This window comes from Hemicordylus capensis, chromosome 16, assembly GCF_027244095.1.
Source record: "Hemicordylus capensis ecotype Gifberg chromosome 16, rHemCap1.1.pri, whole genome shotgun sequence".
Taxonomy (NCBI): domain Eukaryota; kingdom Metazoa; phylum Chordata; class Lepidosauria; order Squamata; family Cordylidae; genus Hemicordylus; species Hemicordylus capensis.
Window position 1 is genome coordinate 2619765 of NC_069672.1, and position 26898 is coordinate 2646662.

The window sequence follows — 26898 nt, forward strand, 5'->3', positions numbered from 1 at the left end:
GGTGGAGCACTCCAGACACAATTTGGGTTTTTCATTAGGCATTGGAACATAGCCTGGTTTATGTCCAGAGTAAAAAGGTTTTTTGGGCAAATTTGAACTCACCGTAAAGCCTTGGAGTATGAAATGCTTTATAAAGTCTTTCATATCGTCTAGGTAAAGCCTGCTGTCTGAAAATGCTCCTGGTTCTAGTTTTGTGAGGGGGGGGGGAATTCTCTGTATCCACTTTCTCAACTCCATGTATAATTTTATAGTCTTCTCTCTTGTCTCCCCTTAGTCGCCTCTTTCTCAAACTTTCAGGCCAAAGCAAGCTCTTAGCTGCTTTAATAGTGACATAGGCACTATCTTTACAATCTAGTGACTTAGCTGTCTTTGCCAATTATGCTTTCCTCCTGGTTACTCCTACTTTCTTTCCCCACATTTGTTTTCATGGGAGATCCCAACCAATCAGGGATCATGTACTGAGTGGGGCAACATCAAAGAAAGAGCATAGCCAATCAGATTTGGCTATATGGTGGTGGCTGTGAGTGTCAGGCCTTGGCAAGGATCACATCCAGGTGGTGACGTTCCAGAAATTAAGGAAGCTGGCTGTGAGTTCAGGGTGTGGTCCAAAACAAGGAAGGCAATGAGGACCAGAAGGACCAGAGGCAGGTCAAAACCTCTCACAAAACCAATCAAAACCACTCATAAGCTGTAGCATTACAAGGGCGCAAGAATGTAAGCCGAGAACCGTAGCACTCAAAGGCAAGTTATGCTCTGTGGCTAGAACTTGGCAAAGAAGGAATTGACTGTGGAGTCACCTTAGGCAGGCTGGCACTACTGCCTTGGTGATGTCTTTGAAACATAGAGCTCAGCCAGCCAGGTTGCCGAGAAACACAAGTGCTGGTGGAACAGAAGATAAAGGTGATAAAAGCACTGGTTTGAGACCACTCCCACCACACCACCCAGCACCAAGCAGAGTGGGGACTAACAAAGTCAGTTAGGAGTAAGGGCAAGTGCAGAGAAAGCCAGCCAATCTGCCATGGTAAACCAGAGGTTCCCAGCCTGTGAGAATAAGAAATTGTAGCTGGGGATTGTTGTTGTTGTTGTTGTTGTTTTACATTTATATCCCGCTCTTCCTCCAAGGAGCCCAGAGCGGTGTACTACATACTTGAGTTTCTCTTTCACAACAACCCTGTGAAGTAGGCTAGGCTGAGAGAGAAGTGACTGGCCCAGAGTCACCCAGCTAGTCTCATGGCTGAATGGGGATTTGAACTCGGGTCTCCCCGGTCCTAGTCCGGCACTCTAACCACTACACCACGCTGGCTTGTGGGAGTTGTCGTTTAGCAACATCTAGAGTACCGCAGGTTGGGAACTCATGGTGTAAGTCAGATACAAAAGACTGCTGTCTTTCAGTGATCGTGTGCTGTCCAGTGTCACTGGGCATCAAATAGTCTCTGAATTTATCTCTCCGGGTGTCGGCTCCTGTATAGCTGAAAGTCTGGACAAAGGTGGTCTGTGTTCAGCAAGAGCACACCTCTCCTTGCTGTTTACCAGAGAGAGAGAGTCCAGCCTGGACATGTGTAGGGGATCAGATTTGTTTTCTCCTAGTGCTGGGGAGAGACTTCCTTGATGGCTAGGTCGGGGAATGCATGAACCAAAAATCGCAGTCCGGTTCGAATGTGAATCGAATTTGAACCGAATGGCCTGCTTCCAAACCAGTGTGGTTGAACCGACCAGCCCGCCCGGTCCATTTGACTGAACCGGTTTGGTAGTTAATACGAAAAGGGGAGGGGGTCTTGGAATCCTCCAAGGGGTGGCTGGGGTGGGCAGCGATCGACGTAGTGTAAGAGTCCTACCCGGCTGGCACAGCTGCTGGTGCCACTCCTCACACACCCCCACACCCCAGGTGCAGCCCCATTACCCATGCAGCGGTGGCACAATTCTGGCCTCTGTGGATGCCACGGTTGCCACACAAATGGCCTCCGCACATCCGCAGTGGAACCACGCCACTGCCTGGGGGGGGCTTGCTAGCAGGGCATCGCGTGCACTTGGGCGGCACCAGATCAGCTGCACTGACAGTCATGCCAGCTAGGTAAGACATAGGAACAGAGAAAGCTGCCATATATTCTCCCATCCTTATGCAACCAGGGCGAACCCTGCTTAGCTAAGGGGACAAGTCATGCTGGCGACCACCAGACCGGCTCTCCTCTCCTCCTCCAGATGCAATTGGCACTTTTGAACAGCAGAAGCCAAGATGGTCTAGGCCAGGGGTCCCCAACTTGGGGCACTCCAGAGGTTGATGAACTACAACTCCCAGCACCCCCAGCTCCAATTTATTGTGAGAGCTGCTGCCAGTCAGAGTAGGCAATCCTGAGCTAAATGGACCAAGGGCCTGACTCAGTATAAGGCCGCTTCCTCTGTTCCTCTGTTTCTAAGCTCTACACACAGCTCCAAGAAAAGACCCGAAGAACGTTCTTGTCGGGGCCACGTCATAATCGCCCTGTTCCGTCTGGCAGCTAGGGCGGGTCAGGCCTCAGGACTCTGGCCCTCGCGGCTCAGTATGCACAGCGCTTGTTGCCTTCACGGGCTAGCTGGGACTGTTGCCACAGGCCTTCAGCAATTAAGACTCATTCTCTGAGCAGTCCTCACCAGTCTGGCTCCTGCTCATCTGCCAGTCCATCCTTATATACCGGCGAGATCTTGCGGGCATTCCCTCAAGATCTGTCAACCCCGCGGGAAATCTCGTGAGATTCCTCGATCGCATGAGAGTTCGTCGCAGGATCCCATGTGGCGAATCCTGCCTCTCGCAAGATTTCCTCATCCACAGGCGACACGAGTTCTCCCGGCCATGGGGGCCAGAACGGCCCAAGAGGGTCCTCTGCGGAGTCATGTTGTGGAGGTGAGAATCCCGCAGCCGACCCCAAGCATGTGGTGAGTGTTCTTGCACCTCCCCAGGTGCCGGAAAAAGTCGGGGGCCATCGGCGAGACCCCGACAACTCCATAGGGCCAGCTGCCTGCACCTCCAAAAATCTTTTAGGAGCTCTGCTCTTCTTCCTTCCCAGATCTGCAGTTTAGTGTGTATTATGCCTTACCCACATTGATAAATAGGCTATAAAAATTCACAGAGGACTCGAGTTAAATCAATTCATTTCAATACTTTTGACACAGTCGCCTCAGTGGCAGAGAGTCGGGGAACGGCGCAATTTCCCACCGAGGGAAGTGGTCGGATGCTGGGCATAAATTACCCTTAAATGCCACACAGATAATGAGGCTGTAGCTCATAAGATTTATCTTTCCTCTTTTTCCCCCCTTGTTCACAGTCCAACTTTGGCAATAGGACGAGATGTCGAACAGGACATAACCTTTACGGTTTGAAACAGGCTAGCCTGAAATTTATTGGCGAGGCCAGTTGCTATTGGAGGATTCAATACTTTCAACCTGTCCCCAAACAAGCTGGCTTGGGGGAAAAGGTGGAAGGTGGAAGAGACCAGGAATGAGAAGATTTCCCTAGCTCCGTGGTAGAGCATCTGCTTTGCATGCAGAAGGTCCAAGGTTCAACCCCTGGCAGCATCTCCAGGTAGGGCTGGGAGAGACCCTGGCCTGAAAATTTGGAGAATCACTGCCAGTCTGTGTAGACAATACCAGCTAGATGGACCAAGGGGCTGACTCCATGTAAGGCAGCTTTCTAAGCTGAAGATGGGGCCGTAGCTAGCGGTGTGCAGAATCGGTTTGAATCAAACCAAGTTCGATTCAAACTGTCCCAGACTGACCGATTCAAATTTGAATTGGGACGCCCTAAAAAAAAAAGGCCGGTTCGAGTTTGAATTAAACTGGGCCCAGCCTGTTATGGATCGGTTTGAACCAGTTTGATGGTTCAAAGGGCTTTGCATGTAAAGGGGAATCCTGCCTTTAAAAGCCTTCTGAGAGCAGCCGGGGGTGGGGGTAGTGTGGCACCGGCAGTGGCTCCTCTAAACCGCGCACTTCCCTTCCCCCCCACTGGCATGGCCTATGCAGCGGCATGGTTCTAGTCTCTGTGCATGTGCGGAGGCCATTTGGCCACCGTTCAATTGAACAGACTAGCCTGCTGGACGGTTCAACAGAACTGGTTCACAAACCAGCATTCCAACCCCTGGCAGCATCTCCAGGTAGGGCTGGGAAAGACTCCTGCCTGCAACCTTAGAGAGCTGCTGGCAGTAGACAATACCGAGTGAGGTGGACGAATGTCCTGACTCAGTGGGCAGCTTCCTGTGTCCCTATGCATGTGTTCTCATGTAGCATGTCACGTGAACTCATGATTTCTTGGTGATCCCCAAGTGGCATTGCAAAAACCCAACAGGAAGTCAACATTGAAAACCCCAAATCAAGCCCTGGATTAATGAATTCTGGTTTAAATGTCAGGCTTCCCCCTCCCAAAAAAACCTCCTGAATTCATGTAACATGCTCAATGGAGAGCTGGTCTTGAGGAGAGGAGAGGAGAGCTGGTCTTGGGGCAGCCGGCATGACTTGTCCCCTTAGCTAAGCAGGGTCTGCCCTGGTTGCATATGAATGGGAGACTTGATGTGTGAGCACTGCAAGATATTCTCCTCAGGGGATGAAGCCGCTCTGGGAAGAGCAGAAGGTTTCAAGTTCCTTCCCTGGCTTCTCCAAGATAGGGCTGAGAGAGATTCCTGCCTGCAACCTTGGAGAAGCTGCTGCCAGTCTGTGTAGACAATACTGAGCTAAATAGACCAATGGTCTGACTCAGTATATGGCAGCTTCCTATGTCCCTATTGCATGCGTGCATGCTGCTGGGATCTCCGGGTTTTATTTAACTGACATGGGATCAAGTGTGTGTGAGCTAACCCTCTGTGTCTCTCCTGAAGATCATACTGCACTCGGGCTAAGTTTCCAGCCAGCCTCTGAATACCATTTCCTTAAACATAAGCTACAGGAGTGCCTTTCCTCTCTTATTAACTTTAATCACTGCTCATGTAGAATAGCAGGCCAGAAATCAACTGCAGGCAACTCCATTAAAACCTAGGTAGGGAAAAGATGACCGGAATTATAAGGGAAAACCATACAGAAGTTGCTGCTTTTGATTTCTCTTCAGGCTTCTGTGAGCATGGCTTAATAAAAAAGGGGGGCTATTTGGATTTTGCATTAACTCCTGTCACAGTTCCATGCTTGATTTAGAAGTCATTATAGGTTTTTGGCCCGGGACTTTGGAGCTAAGGCTAGCGTGCACCGCTGGAAGTTCTTTGCAGGCATTAAAAACACCTGAAGAGTATGCAGTGGCCATGATCTGGAGAGGAATGATTGGTGTATGACACTCATTTGTTGATGGGAAAGGCTGTGTGATATCATAAGATCTCTCATAACCATCCCACATAAGAATGGCCCTGCTGGATCAGGCCCAAGACCCATCTAGTCCAGCATCCTGTTTCACACAGTGGCCCACCAGATGCCACTGGAAGCCACAGGCAGGAGTTGAAAGGGGCATGCCCTCTCTCCTGCTGTTACTCCCCTGCAAATGGTACTCAGAGGCATCCTGCCTTTGAGGCTGGAGGTGGCCTGTAGCCCTCCGACTAGTAGCCGATGATAGAACTCTCCTCCAGGAAGTGATCCAAACCCCTCTTCAAGCCATCCAGGTCGTTGGCTGTCACCACATCTTGTGGCAGAGAATTCCACAAGTGGATTATGCATTGTGTGAAAAAGCACTTCCGTTCGTTGGTCCTAAATTTCCCAGCAATCAGTTTCATGGGATGACCCCTGGTTCTAGTGTTATGGGAGAGGGAGAAGAATTTCTCTCTCTCTCTCCACTTTCTCCACACCATGCATGATTTCATAGACGTCTATCATGTCTCCCCGCAGTTGTCTTTTTTTCTAAACGAAATAGCCCCAGGTGTTGTAGCCTTGCCTCATCAGGAAGGTGCTCCAGGCCCCTGATCATCTGGGTTGCCCTCTTCTGCACCTCTGTCCTCTTCTGCATCTCCAGGTAATGCTGGGAAAGGCCCCTTTCTGGAATCTTGGAGACCTGGTGGCAGCCAGAGCTAGATGGACCAATGGTCTGATCTGATGCAGCATAAGACCTTATCTTAGAGAGTGCCTTCTTCTGCACAATCCCCACCTCATGTTAAGGTCATCTGAGGAGGTCCATCTCTGGTTACAACTGGTTCATCTGGTGGCAACTCACAGTAGCTGCTCTTGGGCTGTGGAATGCACTCCCGGCAGAAATCCGTAATTTGAGTTCATTACTGTCTTTCTTCCAGGAGAGCCCTTAAAACCTATCTGTTTGGCCTGGCCTTCCAGGGTTTTTAAACTGCTGTAAACGGTTTTAAATTGTTTTTTAAATGGTTTCCCTGGTTTCCCAGGGTTTTTAGCTGTTTGAATGTTTAATTGGTTTTATTCTGTTTTTTATAGTTTTGATTTTAATTGTTAGCTGGTTTTAATCGTTTTTATTCTGTTGTAAACTGCCCTGAGCCATTTTAGAAGGGCGGTATGTAAATTGAATGAATGAATGAATGAACAAACAAATAAGAAACCAGCTTCCCATGTAACCTGTGCAATACTTTATGAGACGGGGTTATAGCTCAGTGGAAGAGCACCTGTATGCTTGCATGCAGAAGGTTCCCAGTTCCCTCCCTGTCAGCATCTCCAGATAGGGCTAAGGGAGACTTGTGCCTGCAGCCTTGGAGAAGCCACTGCCAGTCTGTGTAGACAATACTGAGCTAGATAGACCAAGGGTCTGACTCAGTATAAGGCAGCTTTCTAGGTTCCTAAAGAGCACCTCTCCTCACACTCCTTGCAAAGCTGGCAAGAAGCACAAAGTTTCTGGCAACCTTCCCACCCACCCACGCCCAGGTTCAATACAACAAAAACAACGAACATCTGCATCCAACGCATATTTATATACCACTTTATATACCAATATTTATTGGTACAAAGGTGTGTACTCCCTGTCTTCTCTTGCATTTCTTGAGGGCGAGCATCATTAATCATCTTTAGCATCTGCTCTGTCTTATTTTTAATGACAGCTGGTATTTTTAATGACCCTCTTAATGTCATTGAGAGAGAGCTTTAGTATGCCAGGCATTCTAGGAACAGTGTAAACAAAATTACCAAAAACCTACATGAAGGTCTATAGGACTCAGGGCATGGCAGAGATTTGGTATAGATCTGCTGTCTCCTGAGGGGCAGAGAGGAGACCATGGTTTATTCTGTCAATATATCCAGTTTATAAGTCATCTGCGTAAATAAGTTAATCGTGCTGTTCAGGAGTTCCTCTAAAGGTCCAATTAACGTTAAGAGGATGACTACGCAGGGGTAATTTCATTTGGAGGTCAGCCAGTATTTTCTAATTTTGACATTTGCAATTGAAATTATAATAGTTTCCAAACCAACTGCCAATACAAAACTGCTCCAAACAATTAGAGCCAGTGTGGAACATAGGAACATAGGAAGCTGCCTTCTGCTGAGGCAGGCCATTGGTCCATCGAGCTCAGGATTGTCTACACAGACTGGTGGCAATGCCTTCTCTAAGGATGCAGGCAGGAGTCTCTCTCAGCCCTCTCTTGGAGGGAACTGGGAACCTTCCGCATGCAAGCAGGCAGGTGCTCTTCCCAGAGTGGCCCCAGCCCCTAAGGGGAAGATCTTAGAGTGCTCACACATGTAGACTCCCATTGAAATGCAAACCATGGTGGACCCTGCTTAGCTAAGGGGACAAGTCATGCTTGCTATTGCTACCACAAGACCGGCTCTCCACTCATTAAAAGCATCTGAAATAGGAACAGAGGAAGCTGCCATAGACTGAGTCAGACCCTTGATCCATCTAGCTCAGTATTATCTACCCAGACTGGCAGCGGCTTCTCCAAGGTTGCAGGCAGGAATCTCTCTCAGCCCTCTCTTGGAGATGCTGCCGGGGAGGGAACTGGGAACATTCTCACTCTTCCTAGAACAGCTCCATCCCCTCAGGGGAATATCTTACAGTGCTCACACATGTCTCTTATTCAAATGCAAACCAGGGATGACCCTGCTTAGCAAAGGGGACAATTCATGCTTTCTACCACAAGGCCCTCTCTCCTCCTAAGCAGGAGGCTAACCTAAGGAGGAAGGCAGCGGTCTGCTTCTGAGACCCACCTTCCATTTATTTATTTATTACATTTATATCCCACTCTTCCTCCAAGGAGCCCAGAGCGGTGTACTCCATACTTAGGTTTCTCCTCACAACCACCCTGTGAAGTAGGTTAGGCGGAGAGAGAAGTGACTGGCCCAGAGTCACCCAGCTAGTCTCATGGCTGAATGGGGATTTGAACTCGGGTCCCCCCGGTCCTAGTCCAGCACTCTAACCACTACTCTCACACAGCTGCCACTTTACCTTGAAGTAAGCCCCTCCCATTTCCCCACCCTTCTACTGGTCTTCCATTGAATCGATAAAGCGGGCCTCAATCCATGCGCAGCTAGTGATATGGATGCAAAGGAGAACCATCCAACGCCTTGCTTGGCCATTTCACAGCTGGAATTCAGGGCCCTGCGTCTTGCCAAACACGCAGAAGATGCTTGCCAGCAATCCTGCAATACCCTCCCATTAATTGGCACTCAAGGCGCCTAATTAACTATATATAGGGTGCTGAATACACACTTCGCCCTGGGAGTGATGGATCGCCCTAAACTGCTTAATTGCAGGAGTCGCTATAAAAGTCTAACTCCTTCATTGTTCCAGCTTGCTAATGGTGAAGGCATTTAAAACTTGAGTGGAAAGGAATTAAGTGTGTCTAACAACCGTTCGGCTCACACCCCATCCCCAGGGTAGCTTGCAATTAGATCCAAAGAGCGGCAACCCAGTAGGGTTCGATTGGCATGGGCCAAAATTAGGCTGGTGCTTAGAGTCCATTATTTTGAAGACACTCAGCTGGGCTCATGGCCGTGGTGATGAAGACAACAAAGCTACAAAGCTGCTAAGCCATGCCAACTGGAATCCCCTGATGTTGCTGGACTCAAGGTCATAGAGACAATGGTACAAGTACACAAGAACTTGAGAACAGCCTGGCTGAATCAGGCCCAAGGCCCATCTAGTCCTGCAACCTGTTTCTCACAGTGGCCCACCAGATGCCTCCGAGGAGCCTACAGGTGGGCGTTGTGGGCACGCCCTCTCTCCTGATGTTGCTCCCCTGCAACTGGGATTGAAATGCATCTTACCTCTGAGCCTACAGGAGGCCTATAGCCCTCAGACTGGTAGCCATTGTTAGACCTCTGGGGACAAGCGTCCCTCGGCCACCAGGGGAGGAGAGCTGGTCTTGTGGCAGCAAGCATGAATTGTCCCCTTTGCTAAGCAGAGTCCACCCTGGTTTGCATTTGATTGGGAGACTACATGTGTGAGCACTGTAAGATATTCCCCTTCATGGGTGGGGCTGCTCTGGGAAAAGCCTCTGAGGTTCCAAGTTCCCTCCATGGCAAGATAGGGTTGAGGGAGACTCCTGCCTGCAACCTTGGAGAAGCTGCTGCCACTCTGTGTAGACAATACTGATGGACCAATGGTCTGACTTGGTAGAAGATAGCTTCCATGTTTCTGTGTTTGGTTGGGGGGGGGGGGGCAGGTGATCTCAGGTAACAGATATGGGGAGAGAGAGAGAGAGAGGTGTAAATACATTTTTAACCTGTGATCCATTTAACCGGAAACAGTGGCTGCATTCACACGTAACACAAAACCGGAGGTGAAGGGACCTCTGGTTTCATTCTCAGTTAGTGTCTGCATTCACACATAACACAAAACCAGAGGTAAAGGGACCTCCGGTTTCATTCTCAGTATGTCTGACTGCAGGCTACCACAGTTTCACAGAAAAATGGACCCATGGTTTCCCTCCCTGGATGGTGATTTGTACCTTTTGGTTTGTAGCGAGGTCCACCAGCTGGGTCTCCAGTTCCGTGTTACGTCTGAATGCTGGTACCGTAGTCTGGTTGCTTTGCAACTGGAGTTGAGTGATGAAGCTTCTCCCTTGCACTGGCTGCTATTAGCTGCTGGGGTTTTCCTTCCGTAAAGAAGGAAGCCCAGGCAGGCAATCCCCCCTCTTTCCTGCAATCAGCAAGAGAGGGACTTGCCGCAAGAGAATGCAGAGAGGGAGCTCTCCTGAACATACAAATTCAGACGGGAGAGTGAGAGGAGGGAGGAGCAGAACCATGGGTCCACGTTACGTCTGAACACAGCCAGGGAAAAGGGATTGAACCTCCTGGAGGCAAAGCATGTGCTTTCCCACTAAGATATCCCCCCCTCCAAAGAATGCTTGATAGGTGTGGTACTGAATCTCTTACAATGCTCACATGGAGTCTCCCATTCAAATCCAAGCCAGGGTGGACCCTGCTTAGCCAAGGGGACCATTCTTGCTCACTACCAGAAAACCAGCTCTCCTCCTTTAAGGATAATTCTCTCTCTCTCTCCCTCTCCCCCTCCCCCTCTTGAGTTCCAACTTTTGGAACTGACATCTCAAAAGTTGTCCTTCGCCACCCCCACCTCCAGATGAACTAACGGCCTGACGTGTGGAATAAATATACCAGGGCATTAATGGAAGTTGGCAGAGAGAGCCTTACAACACGCAGCAAGCAGAAACCTGCCACTCTTTAATGCGGACAGTGTAAAAATTACGAGGCCTATTAGGTTGTTAGCGACACATAAATCCCATTAGCATCGATACGAGAGGAGAGGCCGATCTCTCCGAATCGCACTGCACTTGGCCAGAGCCAGGCCATAAAATGTGTGCTGATTATTTTAGGGTTGATTATGAACCAAAACCCGTTTGGAATGGTAATTGCACCTGCCTTTTATTTCAAAGGTGAAATCTTGCGGTTGCCTCAAGGTGGCTGCTGAGGGAGGCTGGAGGCATTCTCTACGCAGCCTCACCCATCCTGTGTTTCCGCCGAGACACAGTTATTCCTCAGGAGCAACTGTATTTCTTCTTATGGTATACTTCGTAGAAGGACACTGTAGGAGAGGAGAGCTGTTAGGAGAGGAGAGCTGGTCTTGTGGTAGCAAGCATGACTGGTCCCCTTAGCTAAGCAGGGTCTGCCCTGGTTTGCATTTGAATGGGAGACTACATGTGTGAGCACTGTAAGATATTCCCCTTATAGGGGATGGAGCCGCTCTGGGAAGAGCAGAAGGTTCCAAGTTCCCTCCCTGGCAGCATCTCCAAGGTAGGGCTGAGAAAGAGATTCCTGCCTGCAACCTTGGAGGAGCTGCTGCTGCCAGTCTGTGAAAACAATACTGAGCTAGATAGACCAAGGGTCTGACGCGGTATATGGCAGCTTCCTATGTTCCTGTATCTGAAGGTGCACTGCAGTCTTGCTGTTCTGCAACCAGAGTAGAGGGAGGAAGCTTCTCCCTTGCTCTGGCTGCTATTGGCTGCTGGGGCTGTCCTTCAGTCAAGTAAGAATCCCAGGCAACCAGTTCCCCCTCCTCTCTGCAGTCTCGCTGCAGAGAGGGAGCTCTCCGTTATGTCCCAATTTGGATGGGAGAGTGTTTGTGTGTGTCTGCAGAACCACGGTTCCATTGGGAGGAGCATCTGCCTGCTTACATACAGAAGGTTCCCAGTTCACTCCCTGGCAGCATCTCCAAGATAGCGCTGAGAGAGACTCCTGCCTGCAACCTTGGAGAAGCCGCTGCCAGTCTGTGTAGACAATACTGAGCTAGATAGACCAAGAGTCTGACTCAGTATAAGGAAGCTTCCTATGTCCCTAAGTGGGAAAGGTGCAGAAGAGGGCAACCAAAATGAACAGGTGCCTGGAACAGATTCCTTATGAGGCAAGACCACAGCCCCTGCATCCTTTTAGTTTGGAAAAGAGGTTAACACAGAGAGACATGATAGAGGTGTATAAAATCATGCATGGTGTGGAGAAAGTTGATAGAGAGAAATTTTTCTCCTTCTCTCCCAACGTTAGAACCAGGGATGATCCCATGAAATTGAAGGCCAGGAATTTCAGGTCCAACAAAAGGAAGTCCTTTTTCACACAGCACATTATTCATCTATGGATCTCTCTGCCACAGGATGAGGTGATGCCACCCAGTGGCGCTCTTACCCATGGACTTCGGGGCCAAAGTCCAGGTCCTCCACACTCTCATGGGACCCCCAGATCCTCTTTAGACTGTCCCAGGTGGTGTGGTTGCTGCTGGCCTGCACTGTGCCAGGCGACCAAGTGTGATTATAACCTGTGCTGGGTGCTTTAGAGACAGAGGGAAGAGTGGGGAAAGAAAAATGTGGGGTGGGAATAGGTTAAGTTGCGTGTTGAAATGTTTCTGCTACTGCGTACTTGCATTAATATACCCCACATGTTAAAAAATACTGTATTTGTCATTGTATGTCTGTGTGTTGTGTAGGGAGAAGATGCTTAACTTCTCCCTACAGCAGGAGGGGGGCCCTCCAACGGCCTTTAGTCCAGTCTCCAAAATTTCCTACGTGCACCTCTGATGCCACCACTAGCTTGGATGGCTTTAAGTGGGGCTTAGACAAATTCATGGAGGACGTGCCCTCACCTCTTGCCTGTGGGCTTCTCAGAGGCATCAGTAAGTCTTACTTCCAAGATCTGAGCTGTGAAATCTTGAGTGGTGATTTCTTCATCTCCATCTTCATCTTCGTCGTCGTCTTCTGTTTCGTCTTCGTCTTCATCTTCTTCTCTCCTGCGCCCTCCCACAAACCCACATGTGACGCTCTGGCTGTTCAGTGATCCATTGACTGCCTTCTGCAACTGCACAGAGGCACCCCCGTCTTTACTTGCTCTTAACCTTTTCCAACAGAGCAGAAAGGCAACGCTTAAAATGGTCACTCTCATAATTAGCAGTGGGAGAGCCACTGTCTGACATGAGGAGGAAAATCTCTCAAAGTAGTCCTATTGAAATTAAAAGGACAACTTAGGCAATGCCTGGGCTGTCCTTTAATTTCAGGACTACTTTGAAAAATTGAGAAATTTGAGAAATTGTAGGAATACTTTGAAAATTTCTCCTCATTCTGTGTTGGGTGTGGGAGGCTCTTCTTGGAGGTGGTTCCGCTTCTAGCTCAAGGCCCCTTTTCCAAAGGTGGTGCTGAGGAATTAATGCTCAACCCTTTGGCAGTGGTGCTTTGGGGTTCTGCAGGGCTCCATTCTTTCCCCGATGCTGTTTAACATCTACATGAAACCGCTGGGAGAGGTCATCCGGAGATCTGGCCTGAGGTGTCATCAGTATGCAGATGACAATCACTTGTATCTCTCTTTTTCATCAGACGGTGGTGACCGTCCTGAATTGGTGCTTGGATGCAGTAATGGACTGGAGGAGGGTGAACAAGCTGAGACTCAGTCCAATCAAGACAGAAGGACTGTTCAGCCTCTTCTAGATGGAGCTGCACTCCCCTGAAGGACCAGATCTGCAGTCTGGGGGTGTTCATCGATCCAACACTGTCATTTGAGCCTCTGCTCTGTGGCTTGGAGTGCTTTTTATCAGCTTTGGCTGATACGCCAACCGCAGCCTTACCTGGACGGAGAAAGCTTGGCTGCAGTGACTCATGCTCTGGGAACCTCTCGCTTAGATTACTGCAATGTCTGATTACTGCTGCCTTGGAAAACGGTCTGGAAATTACAGCTGGTACAAAATAGAGCTGCAAGATTATTAACTGGGACTGGATGTTTTGCTCATATTACGCCGGTGCTTCATCATTTCCGGGCCCAATTCGAAGTGCTGGTTTTCATCTTTCAAGCCCTAAATGGCTTGGGACTGAGTTACCTGAGAGAGCGCTTTGCCCCAAATGTTCCAACTCAGACCTTAAGATCTTCTTTGGAGGCTCTGCTTTGAGTGCCTCTGCCAAATGAGGGACGTGGGTGGCTAGTAGGGAGAGGGCCTTTTCAGTGGTAGCACCCCGTTTATGGAACAGCCTCCTCGATGAGGTTTGCCTGGCACCAACACTTCACCAGATGCCAGGTGAAGACCTTTCTGGGAAAGGTCCTTTCTGTTCACTCAGGCTTTTAAAAATTGGTTTTTAGATTTGATTTTTATAACCAAGTTTTAAAATTGTTTTGTATTGCATTTTGTGTGTGTGGTGATTTGATGTGTTTAATTAATGTTTTTTGTATTGGATGTTTTAATTAGATATGTGCACGAAATGCATTTTTCAAATTTTTTCAAATTTGAATCGAATTCCAAAAATTCATTTTGAATTCAAATTGAATTCGAATATGATTCAAAATTTTGATTCAAATTCAAAACCAATTCAAATTGATTTGACCTTGTTTTGGTACATTTTTAACCCATTCGGGGGGCCAAATGGCTTTTAAAAGGTGTCCAATGGCTCTCGAATCAATCGAATGTCAAAAATTTGATTTGAAATTGAATCAGATTGCCCTTTTAAGGGTTGATTCATTTGGATTTGAATCACTTGAATCACCCAGATTCGAGTTGAATCAATTCAAATTGGAATCCATTTGCACATCCCTCGTTTTAATATGATGTGGGTTGGCTAACAAATAAAGTTGTATCATCATCATCATCATCATCATCATCATCATCATCCTGATTTTTTCAGGCTTTTAGATCTCTTGATGGGACCCAATGCAGTCTGCTTTGTGGTGGAGCTGTCTCTGCCTTCATACACTCTCTCTCACCTTCCCTTCCCTTCCCTTCCCTTCCCTTCTTCCACCTGGATTTTGCTTTTCTCACACAAGCCCTGGCACAAGAGCAGCTGACTCAGAACATGCTATACCTCAATTTCCCGGATGTGAAGCCAACCCTCCCGCAGAAGATGATGAGTTGCAAATCTTAGATAAACCAAGTTCAACAAAAATTAGGGTCCACAAGGCATAGAGCTGTATACTGATGGTTTAGGGATGTAAACAGCAACATTGTACAAATTGACAGAGAAGCAGTGAGTCTGCCAAAGTTTGTAATTAGCTGGTTTGGACTGCAAATTCCCCCAGCTTGTAATGTTCCTATGTATGTGAATCAAACAGTATTTGCCTGGGAAGGTTTTCTGAAGCTCAGAATCTTTTCTGTTTGCATGCAGAAGGTTCCCAGTTCCCTCCCTGGCAGCATCTCCAACGAGATAGGGCTGGGAGAGAGACTCCTGCCTGCAGCCTTGGAGAAGCCGCTGCTAGCCTGTGAAGACAATACTGAGCTAGATAGACCAATGGTCTGACTCAGTATACAGCAGCTTCCTGTGTTCCTAACTTTGTGGTTGCTCTAGGGCTTTGGAATATGCTCCCTGTTGAAATAAGAGCATCCCTTTCTCTGTTTGTTTTGAACAGAATCTTCGAGACGTACCTGTTTTCTCAGGCTTTTAACTGACGGTTTTTAAATGTAAGATGTCTGTATCTGTGACCTTGTTTTATGAGCGTTGTTTTGTGAAATTTGTTTATTTATTTGATTCATTTGATTTCTATACCGCCCTTCCAAAAATGGCTCAGGGCAGTTTACACAGAGAAATAATAAATTAAAAATAAGATGGATGCCTGTCCCCAAAGGGCTCACAATCTAAAAAGAAACATAAGACAGACACCAGTAGCAGTCACTGGAGGGATGCTGTGCTGGGGGTGGATAGGGCCAGTTACTCCCCCCCCTGCTCAATACAAGATAATCACCATGTTAAAAAGGTGCCTCTTTGCCCAGTTAGCAGGGGTTTAACTGTTTTAATATTTGTTGTTGTTTGTAATTTGTACACCACCAGTAGAGATGTCTGTATCAGACAGGATAGAAATATGACAAACAAACAAACAAGGCATGTAGGCTTAAACTATCTCCCTGATGGATCTCCTAAATCAACTACTTTATTTAGTTTGGTACGGCAGGAGGCCTCCAAGAGTAGGTTTTTTGGGGGGGGGCTCATGCCAGAGGGGCTCCTCCTGCTGGGGGTCCCTCCCTCCAGGGGCGGTCCAGGTGCCCAAATGACCCAGATGCACCCCTGATTGCAGTTATTGCACAGAAGGAAACTGATCTGCACTTGCCACCGATTCAAAGGCCCTCTCCATCCTGTTTCCAATTCTGGCCGTTGTCTTGAAGCATTCACTGCATGTAGACATGTTGGAAAATCCTCATTAATCACAACTAACAGGATATAATTTGATTTCCTAATGTGAAGGAACAATTTACATTTATATCAAAATGCCTGCCCGTCACAGAATCTCATTTGGTGGTTACCCCTGGCTAAAGATTACTCGTCTGATTTCCTTTGTGTACACAGGGGCATTGTAGCATGAAGCTCACTGTTATTCTCTCAGCCTGGGACTCAGGAGGGAGAAGCCACACACTGCAGTTCGTGGTGCTTGTTTTTGTTTAAAAGCTTGCACTTTTGAAACGCCGACATGGAGGATGGAAATGCCTGGAAATGGTCAGGCATGGAGGTTGGAATTTCATTAAGAGCAAAGCATCATCCGGAAACAAGAGGCATTGCAACAGAACTCTAGTGTCTGCTTGCAAAATGCTTGGAAAGGTGGAACATCTGGGGGTTTGATGAGGCTAGGAAATACAGGAAGATGCAAATTTCCAAGAAGTTCTTCAAAACCACCCAGCAAAAGTGGAGCCAGCCCAGAGATTAAAGGATTTCAGTTTCCCATCTCCAATTGCTCTGCAACTAAACTACTGAAATGGGAAACTGAGGTGTTTCATTTTGGCTGAGAGCCTGACCAATGGTGTGCTTCTGCTTGTTATTCAGGAGCGATGCGACATCACAAGGATGTTTGGAATTGTGTCCATGCATTCTTGCACAAAAGCTCCCTGCAAAACGTAGGAGGCCTGCCACAAGTTGTATGCCCTGCTGTGCAAACACAAACACGGTTATGCTTGTGCAACCCTAGTCTGGAACACAATCATCAGAATTAGTGCAACAAACTGGAGGAGAGCAGGTCTTGTGGCAGCAAGCATGACTTGTCCCCTTAGCTAAGCAGGGTCTGCCCTGGTTGCATATGAATGGGAGACTTGATGTGTGAGCACTGGAAGAGATTCCCCACAGGGGATGGAGCCACTCTTGGAAGAGCAGAAGGGTCCAAGTTCCCTCCCTGGCAGCATCTCCAAGATAGGGCAGAGAGAGATGCCTACCTGCAGCCGTGTCTGTGTAGACAATACTGAGCTAGATGGACCAATGGTCCATCATTCCACCAGTGGAAGGCAACCTCCAATGTTCCAAAGGGAGCAGAGCATTTGGTAGTTCAAATGTCCTTATTCAGAAGTGGTCTTCAGTCTGCTTTGGACCCAATGGCGATGGACCCAATGGCCATGGAATGCATTGAATTCTGAAATGGCCAATGGTCATCCATTGGAGAAACCCATTGGGGAGGAGCTAGTGGGCATTTCCTGTCATTTATTTTAGGATGAGGCTGTAGCTCAGTGGTAGAGCATCTGCTTTGCATAAGGTCCCAGGTTCAATCCCTGGCAGCATCTCCAGGTAGGTCTGGGAGAGACTCCTGCCTGAAAACCTTGGAGAGCTGCTGCCAGTCTGTGAAGACAATCCTGAGCTTGATGGACCAAGGGTCTGACTCAGTAGCAGGCAGCCTCCTATCTTGTTTTTAAGACTAATGAGGATTTGGCAACAGCTCCCTAGAGCCTTAAAGACTTCAGGGGTGTTTGCTTAGCTCAGTGGTTCTCAGCCTTGGGACCTCAGACATTAATGGACTACAACTCCCATCACCCCCCCAGCCATAATGGCCTCAGTACTGTATAGACAACACTGGGCTAGATGGACCAGTGGTCTGACTTGGTATAAAGCAGCTTCCTTTGTTCCTAGGGTATCCTAGGAATGTATAAGTCCTGTGCTGTGCTTGTGCCTAGGAAAATATAATTATCCTAGGAATGCCTGGGCTGTGCCATTGAGTTCTTGATGCTCCCCTTCAGAAGCAGCTGGACTTGTAGAAAAAGAGCAGTCTCCCAAGGTTACGCTCAAAGAATCCCTTCCTTTCCACTCATAAGGCAACAGACTATCAGCCCTACCTCTGTGGCTCCTTGGCACATTTTTAATAGCTGTGCAGAGTAATCAGCACATCCTGTTTATTCCATCTCCCCTTGAAGACCATTATGGTCTTTTTCACTGAAAATAACTGCTGATCGGAGTGGGTGAAACGGTACCCTAAATACGGCAGGACACAATAAAATAGCCATAATTCCACCCAAATAACCACAAATGAGCTGTATTCATAAGCACAAAACTGCAGGCTCATTAGTGACTGCCGTTATTGTGGGTCCCATTATATCAGGTGAATTCCGCTGACAGAAAGAGGCTGTCACACATCTGATTCAATTCAGTACATTTTTTAAACCCCAGTAGTATATAATGCAGATACATAGCTGTCCCCCTGGCTGTTTCCAACTTCTTAATCGACAGAAGCTCGTGAGAAGATCCGCCATAGAGACGATCCTCCATAGAGAAGATTGCTCTTGAGAAGATCATTCATAGCCACCTGGCATCTATGAGGTGGAGATGTGCAGAACCGATTCCACCCACTATGGCTAGATTGCAAAATAACTGTACGCAGTACAGTTGTGGTCACCGTCTCTTAAGGACTTGCAGAACTGGGAAAGGTGCAGAAGAGGGCAGCCAAGATGATCAGGGGCCTGGAGCGCCTTCCTTATGAGGCTAGGCTACAGCATCTGGGGCTTTTTATTTTGGAAATGAGGCAACTATGGGGAGACCAGACAGACAGACAGACAGATAGATAGATTACGTGCCGTCAAGTCGGTGTCGACTCTTAGCAACCACATAGATAGATTATCTCCAGAATGATCTATCTTCAACTTGGCCGTTTAGGTCTCTCAGTGGTGCATTCATGACAGAGGTGTATGAAATTATGCAGGGAGTAGTGAACAGAGAGACATTTTTCTCCCGCTCTCACAACACTAGAACCAATTCAAAGTGCTGGTTTTAATCTTCAAAGCCCTAAATGGCTTGGGACTGGGTTACCCGAGAGAGCGCCTTGCCCCAAATGTCCCAATCCAGTCCTAAGATCTTCTTTGGAGGCCCTCCTCTGGGTGCCCCTGCCAAACGGGGTGAGGAGGGTGGCTACTAGGGAAAGGGCCTTTTTGGTGGTGGCACCCAGTTTGTGGAATAGCCTCCTCAATGAGGTTTGCCTGGCTTCATCACTTTGTTCTTTTAAGAGAGGAGAGCTGGTCTTGTGGGAACAAGCATGACTTGTCCCCTTAGCTAAGCAGGGTCCACCCTGGTTGCATATGGATGGGAGACTTGATGTGTGAGCACTGGAAGATATTCTCCTTAGGGGATGGAGCCACTCTGGGAAGAGCAGAAAGTTCCAAGTTCCCTCCCTGGAAGCATCTCCAAGACAGGGCTGAGAGAGATTCCTGCCTGCAACCTTGGAGAAGCCGCTGTGAAGACAATACTGAGCTAGATAGATCAATGGTCTGACTCAGTATATGGCAGCTTCCTATGTTCCTATGTTCTTATGACACCAGGGAAAGGCCTTTTTGTTCAATCAGACATTTTAAATTCTGAGTTTTAAATTTTATTTTAACTGATTTTTAAAAGAGTTTTAAAATTGCTTTGTATTATTTTTTTCTATTTTCTTTACCTCCTTTTGGTCTGTTGTGATTTAATGTGTTGTGTCTTTTCATTTCACATTTTAATGTTGTGTTGTGAGCCTCCCAGAGAACAATTTGTGATGGGGCAGCTAACAAATAATGTTTATTGTTGTTGTTGTTGTTGTTGTTGTTGTTGTTGTTACCAGGGGTCATCCCATGAAACTGAAGGCTGGGAGATTTAAGACCAACAAAAGGAAGTACTTTTTCATATAGCACATCATTAATCTATAGAACTCTCTGCCACAGGACGTGGTGATGGCCACTAGCTTGGATGGCTTTAAAAGGGGCTTAGATGAATTCATGGAAGACAGGTCTATCCTTGTCTACTCATCTGGTGGCTATAGGCCACCTCCAGCCTCAGAGGCACGATGCCTCCAAATACCAGTTGCAGGGGAGCAGCAGCAGCAGGAGAGAGTGCATGCCCTCAGCTCTCGCCTGTGGGCTTCTCAGAGGCATCTGGTGGGCCACTGTGGAAAACAGGATGCTGGACTGGATGGGCCTTGGACCTATCTAGTCCTGGTTGGGGTGGGAGGAAAGGGGGAACTTACAAGTCTGGTCTCTCTAGTTTGGACTAGCACAGAAATCATCAGAGTTATGTTCAAATTTTATGGGGAAGTTGCTTGGATTTCTTCCAAGCTCAGGAGAGCTTCCGCATTATTAGTGAAAAGGCTCACCTTATATTTGAGACAAACATTTCAAGCCCTGAGATTTGTATTTCGAAGCTAGGAAATGCAAAAATTGGGGACTTCTAGGCAAACATCTATAGAATTCTGGCAAAAGCTTTAAAAGTTCCTATAAAACTAGCAAATTTTTTCAAGGGAAATGATGGGGTTATGGATCCCTGTTCCTGAATCCAATTGCAACATAGAAAAATTCCTTCAAAATAATAACAATAAAAACGAAACAGCTCAGTTTCCAATTTTGGTAGTTTAGTTCCAGAGAAATTGGACATGGGGGACTGAAATCCTTTAATCTCATTGTATTTCTGTGTTGGCTTCACTTCTGCTGGGTGGTTTTGCAGAAACTCCAGGAAATTTGCACCTTTCTGTACTTCCTTGCTGCATCAGATCTCCACATATTTTGCCTTTCTGAGCATTTTGCAAGCAGACAGTCGCATTTTGTCACCATGCCTCTCGTTTCTGGATGATGCTTTGCTCTTAATGAATAATAAATCACTGTGGTTGTTTTAAGGCAGATGGTTGTGCTTTTTGCTAATGGGAGGCGCAAGGCGGAAACAATCGCCCTCATATTTATCTCCGCTGTATTAACAGATGCGGTTTTAATGGGAAGCAATCTGATGCGCTCACGTGAGCCCGTACTCCAAGGACCTGTGTTCATGTTCTGTGTCTGCCACTGCCCTGTTGAATGACCTTGAGACTGTCCTTTACACTCAATTGATCTCCAATTGTTCTTCCAACACTGTCAGGTATGGCCAAGCCTCTTTGGGGGCAGAACGCCTCTTCTACTAATACTGTGATGATGATGATGATGATGATGATGATGATGATGATGATGATGATGACGACCAGTAATGATGACCCAGGTCATTTGGGAGCCCGGATCTGAAGGGCTTCAGAGCCGCCCCCACCACCACCATTGTGATGGTGTGTGTGTGAGAGGAATAAGCCACCCCTTTGCACACTTAAAAAAACAAACTGGTGCTACAGGACAGCGGTACTAACTGCGGGGAAGGGGGGGGCAAGGAGGGGAGAGTTTATTAGTTATTTATTTATTGACATTTTCTTATATACTGCCTCCTCCAAAGACTTAACAAAACCAATGACAATTAATTAAAATAATAACTAGCTAATCTATCTATCTATCTATCAAGCTTTATTACGGTCAGAGACCAGCATAAAATTACACATTAAATTAAGGTAATACTGGAGAAGAGTTACATGTTAATAGAGATGACTGCAAATATGATGATAGCTATTGTAAAAAGGCTAAAATTTAAAATAATTACAATTTAAAAAGAGACACGCTACTAAAAAACTAAAACCGCTAAACATACTTTCCCATAATAAAATGCACAGATAGGATGGCCTGGCGTGCTTTCTAGTTCTCCCCGCCGCCGTTTCCTCCCCTTGCCCATCCTCGTCACTATCTGGCAGCTCTCCGAACTCTCGCGAGAGCTGCCACACATGGGATTAGCCACGGGTATGCCTTAGCAAATTATATATCAAGATAATAATAATTAAAGGGCAGACGCCTGGCAAAACAGGTGGATCTTAAGAAGGGCCTTAAAAGCAGGCATGGAGGGGGCTGAACAAATCTGGAGGGGGTAGAGCATTCCAAAGAAGAGGGGCAGCCACAGAGAAGGCCCTCCGCACTACATCAGGGCCTGGGTGTCATGGCTCAGACCTCTGAGTCAGAAGAGTCAGAGGAGGAACGGGAGGACTCGGTTGGGAGTACAGGCTCAGAGGCACAGCAGCAGGATTTGGCTGGGGAAGCAGACTCTGGACCTGGGCTGGAACGCAGCATACAGAGGAATCTCGACAGCTGGCAGACATGATTGCTGAAGAGGGTGATCAGGAGGAAGCTGGAATTTCACCTGTGTTAAGAAGACATCTCAAGAGAGAGGCTCAGTGGAAGACACGCAGGCGCAAGATCTCACAGGAGAGGCAATAGAAGTGCTGAGTCAGGAAAGCCTGATTGGCCGCCGGTTATCTTGAGCCCTATATTAAGCAGACTGTTATTGGCACAGATTGCTGTTAGCAACTTTCACTTACTGCAGACTGTGTTCCTACTTAGCATTCTTCAACCTTTCATGTTCCAGCCTGCCCTTGTTCTGTACATTCTTTGCTCTATTGTTCCTGGTTCTGTTCATTCCTTGCTCTGTTGTTTTTCCAGTTATTACTCAGTTATCGTAGAGGGAGGTACCTAGTTTAGTTCAAGGGTCTTTATTTTGTTTGCTACTATTTTTCTTTGTGATTCTTTTTTCGCTTTCATTCATGCAGCTTCACTGCTACTCTTATTTCCAGACTTTCTGTTTAACTCACAGAAGTAGAGCTGAAGGTGTTGTAAATCCTGTTGGGTTAGCCGAGCCAACAGATTTACGACACCGGGACACCGAGGAGGGCCAGCTGAGAAGACCTCACAGGCTGGGATACAACTGGCTTAGCTAAGGGGACAAGTCATGCTTGCTACCACAAGACCAGCTCTCCTCGCCTATAGGAAACACTGGCACCGCTTAACTAGAGGTACAGACAGCGAGACTCACTACAAACTGAAGGTACAAATCAGAGTCTGGATAATCTCGGGTCTATTTTCAGTTTGAACTGCAGTTGCACACTTTGGACGTACAGAAAATCTAACCAGAGACCCCTTCAACTACAGTTTGGGGTTACGTCCGAATGCGACCAATGTGTGAATGGGCCTAGAATCATTCCCATGCCCAAAGCAAGTTTAAAAACTTGACAAGGCTCTATTTGACCTCAATATCAGATGAGTAAAGTGTTTCTAGAAGTGTAAATGGGTTAAAATAGCTCAGTGGATAATAATATATTCTACCTGTTCCTTTGAGTTCTTTCAGCTGATACCAGCTTATCAGAAAAATGGCCATTAATTGGTAAACAAAAGCAATCTTCTGCTCCACCTGTTGACAATTAAAAGACACTGGAGTATGCTTCAAAGCACCTTCAGTGTCATCTTCTTAACACTTCTGTGTGTTGGATGAGTGCCGGTGTTTTGAATGTGGAGAGTGTGCAGCTGCTGAAGAAGGTACCATGGGTTTTGTACAGACATTACAGTACCCACAAGAAACCAACCAAAGCCAATGAAGTTGCTTAGTCTTGAACTAATGTTCTGTATAATGGTCCATTATACAGAAAGGAGAAAGGAGAAGCCATCAGTGACCCAACTGGTCCACCCCAAACAGTTATAGCCCAGGAATCAAAATGCTTAATTTGATTCAGCCTTGACCTCTAAATTGCCACACTAGGAAGAGACATAAACATTTATTTAAAACAAACACGTGGCTGCATATTCTTCAGTTTCAGAATATTGGTATTGGTCCCAAAATAGCAGGTAAGTCGCTATAAATAGGGGATGGGGCCGTAACTCAGTGGAAGAGCATCTGCTTTGCATGCAGAAGATCCCAGGTTCAATCCCTGGCAGCATCTCCTGGTAAGGATGGGAGAGACTCCTGCCTGCAACCTTGGAGAAGCCGCTGCCAGTCTGGGTAGACAATCCTGAGCTAGATGCACCAAGGGTCTGACTCAGTAGAAGACAGCCTCCTTTGTTCCTAATGGCAAGGAATATAAATATTTCATTTAAAAACCACGCCTTTGGTTATGTGCCTTTGGCACTATCATCAGCTTCATTCTCTTGCTTGGATAAATCACATGGGTGACTATAACCTATCAGGGATCATAGAGAGTGGGATGACGTCATGAGCCAGCGTGGTGTAGTGGGAGAGCCAGCGTGGTGTAGTGGTTAGAGTGCTGGACTAGGACCGGGGAGACCCGAGTTCAAATCCCCATTCAGCCATAATACTAGCTGGGTGACTCTGGGCCAGTCACTTCTCTCTCAGCCTAGCCTACTTCACAGGGTTGTTGTGAAAGAGAAACTCAAGTATGTAGTACACCAATCTGGGCTCCTTGGAGGAAGAGCAGGATATAAATGTAAAAATAAAAATGTAAAAAATGAATGATGTTACATCAATTGGCTACATGATGACATCACTGGGGTCAAATAAGGCCAACTGAGAGGGTGGCCAATACTTCCTGTATTATTCACAAAGGGAATCTCAGCCAATCAGTGCTCCAGCAATGAATGGGCTGATGAGGATTAATGAAGGGAATGGAGAGAGAGAATACTTTGTAAATGCTTTGTAACCTCCAGGCTTGACTACTGCAATGCGCTCTACGTGGGGCTGCCTTTGTATGTAGTTTAGAAACTTCCGTTAGTTCAAAATGTGGCAGCCAGATTGGTCTCTGGGGCAGCCTGGAGAGACTATATTATGCCTGTCTTGAAACAGTTAGATGGGCTGCCGATATGTTTCTGGGCGAAATACAAAGTGCTGGTTATTTACCTTATCCCCCTCAGGGGAGTTGCTGGAGGCGGCTGGGGAGTCTGCGGAGGTTCCCTGCCCCCTGCCAGCTCTCCCTATGGCCCCCTCTGGCCGGTTCGGCCACTCTTTGGCCAGTTTTTGGCCTTCTCCCAGCGGTGTGGTGGCCATTTTGGAGGCCACGTGCCTGTGTGATTGTCTTTTGCGTGGCACGGGCCCTGCCTCCAGCAACTCCCCCAAGGGGGGTAAGGTTAACACCCCCCCGAACAGTTTGGGGGTGTTTGGTGCGGGGTCGGACTGAACAGGGGGTGGTTCGATTCAACCCTGGACTGTCGAACCGAACCAGCTTGATGTCGAGCCGGTTCGCACATCCCCAGAGAGTGCCTTCTTCTGTGTGATACCCACCACATGTTAAGGTAATCTGAAGAGGTCCGTCTCCAGCTACCACTGGTGCGCCTGGTGGCGACTCAGAGGCGGGCCTTCTCTATAGCTGTTCCTGGGCTCTGAAATGCACTCCCAGCAGAAATCCGTCATTTGAATTCTTTATTGGCTTTCAGGAGAGACCTCAAAACCTATCTGTTTGGCCTGGCCTTCCAGGGCTTTTAAATAGTTGTAAATGGTTTTAATGTTGTAACCTGGTTTTTCAGGGTTTTTAAATTGTTCCTGTTGTTTAATTGCTGGTTTATGACGTTTTAATTGTTAATTGTTGTTATTTTACGCTGTTTTATAATTTCTGTTTTAATTGTAAACTGCCCTGAGCCATTTTGGAAGGGCAGTATTAAAAAAAAAGAATAAATAAATAAATATTCATAAACAGGCAAGCATTTTACAAGTGTTTCCAAAAATATCGTCACAGAAGTGGGGCTGCTTTGGACACAGCTTGAGTAATTTGGTCTAATACTGCTGTAAACATTGTCCTAGACAACTGCAGAGTGTAACTCATGTTCACAAGGTCAATACTGTCTTTGAGTTAAATTTGAAACACAGCTTCAATATCCTTTGGAAGGATTTGCTGGCCTGAGATGGCCGCCACAGGAATTCATGTCGGGAGCCCATTTTCCGCTTTCGGAGTTGATGCTTGTATCTCCTGGCCATGTTGCAGATAAGTTGGTTTATCCTCAGACATGACCAAAGATCAGATGAAGCCAGCCAGCTTAAGATATTCCTCCTCTGTATTAGTGGTGTGCACGGTACAGGCCCTTGCCAGTTCAAAGGCAGGTGCCCTCCCCAATCCTTAAAGTTATCCCCCGCCACCTTTGAACCAGCCAAACTGCCGGTCTTTCTGACCTGTTTGGGGGCCCGTAAAAGGGCCTCCGAACAGGTTCGTGCACATCCCTACTTTTATAGCTCATCTCCCTCCTGAGCTCACTATAAAGAAATTCTTGACTAGGGGGATTTAAATAATGGCAACCACCCACCACAACCCTCTCTGGGCCACCCTGGTGCCCCTCACGTGGAGCTATATGGTTGCTGAAATCCCCATTATTCCCTATGGGGAAAAGCTTAAAGACACGCCAACTTCAAAAATTGTTTAAAAACCACCCTTTTGCCCATTTTCTTTGAAATCTGGGTAGTTGCTTACACCCATTGGACACTACCACCCACCCCACACTTTTGGCCCCAGGACCCTTTTTTGATCCGAATCAATTCAGATTCGGAAAATTTGGGTACAAATAGAATCTGGGGTGATTTGGGGGATCAGATTCAGACCCAAAACAAATCGGGGGTGTTTCAATTCGGGTACAAATCAAAATGAAAAAAATGTTTCATGCACACTCCCAGTAGATAGTGCAGCCCTGCAAATTTATATGGCATTTGAGTCCATGCTGATTTCCCCAGCGATAAAAAGGACCCATTTCTGACACTGCCGCCCTGGAATCCCACAGGAGTACATCAGCTCAGCATGGAGGCAATAACCTGCTTCCGTTTGCCTTTTTGCCAAACAGCCCTGTGTAAATTATTTTAATGTGAATCGGCAAAGACATTGTAGTGGCTTAGAGAGTGCTTAAGGCAGAACAAGGGAAAACAGAGCACTTCTATTTACATAAGCTTCTGTCTCCTTATTAGTCAGACACTCCGGTATTCAGAAGATGTACTCCAGGGCCGGCACAGTGGAAGAGCTGGGATTTAATTCCGGAGGTAACATTTCCCTCGGTCCACAATAAGAATGAGCTAGAATAAGGCAGAGGCAGCAGAAGAGACAATGAATTGCAAACTTCTGGAGTCTGCAGGTGGGGGGTGGGATTTTGCAGCTAAAACTGATTTTGTTATCCTCATGCAGCGTTCCTATCAAATATTTCATTGATATGGTAGTAAAGGTGTTTACCTCCCTATTTTCAAACATGGATGCAGTTGTGCTTTAGGCATAAGGGCTTACCATACAGACGCTCCCCCAATTCTTTTT

The 26898-nt window shown here is 47.1% G+C and overlaps 1 long non-coding RNA gene across 2 annotated transcripts in view; it reads left to right on the forward strand.

The window, feature by feature from the left end:
- Positions 1-26898, forward strand: part of LOC128338677 (uncharacterized) — a 187432-nt gene that overhangs the window by 78577 nt on the left and 81957 nt on the right. Inside the window, exons 4-5 of one of the 2 annotated variants that reach the window (XR_008312669.1) lie at positions 20755-20909; positions 26562-26721. This is a non-coding gene — a long non-coding RNA (uncharacterized LOC128338677). Of the gene's footprint in view, positions 1-20754; positions 20910-26561; positions 26722-26898 lie in introns of those variants that run through there. The other variant, XR_008312670.1, reaches the window with a different exon arrangement.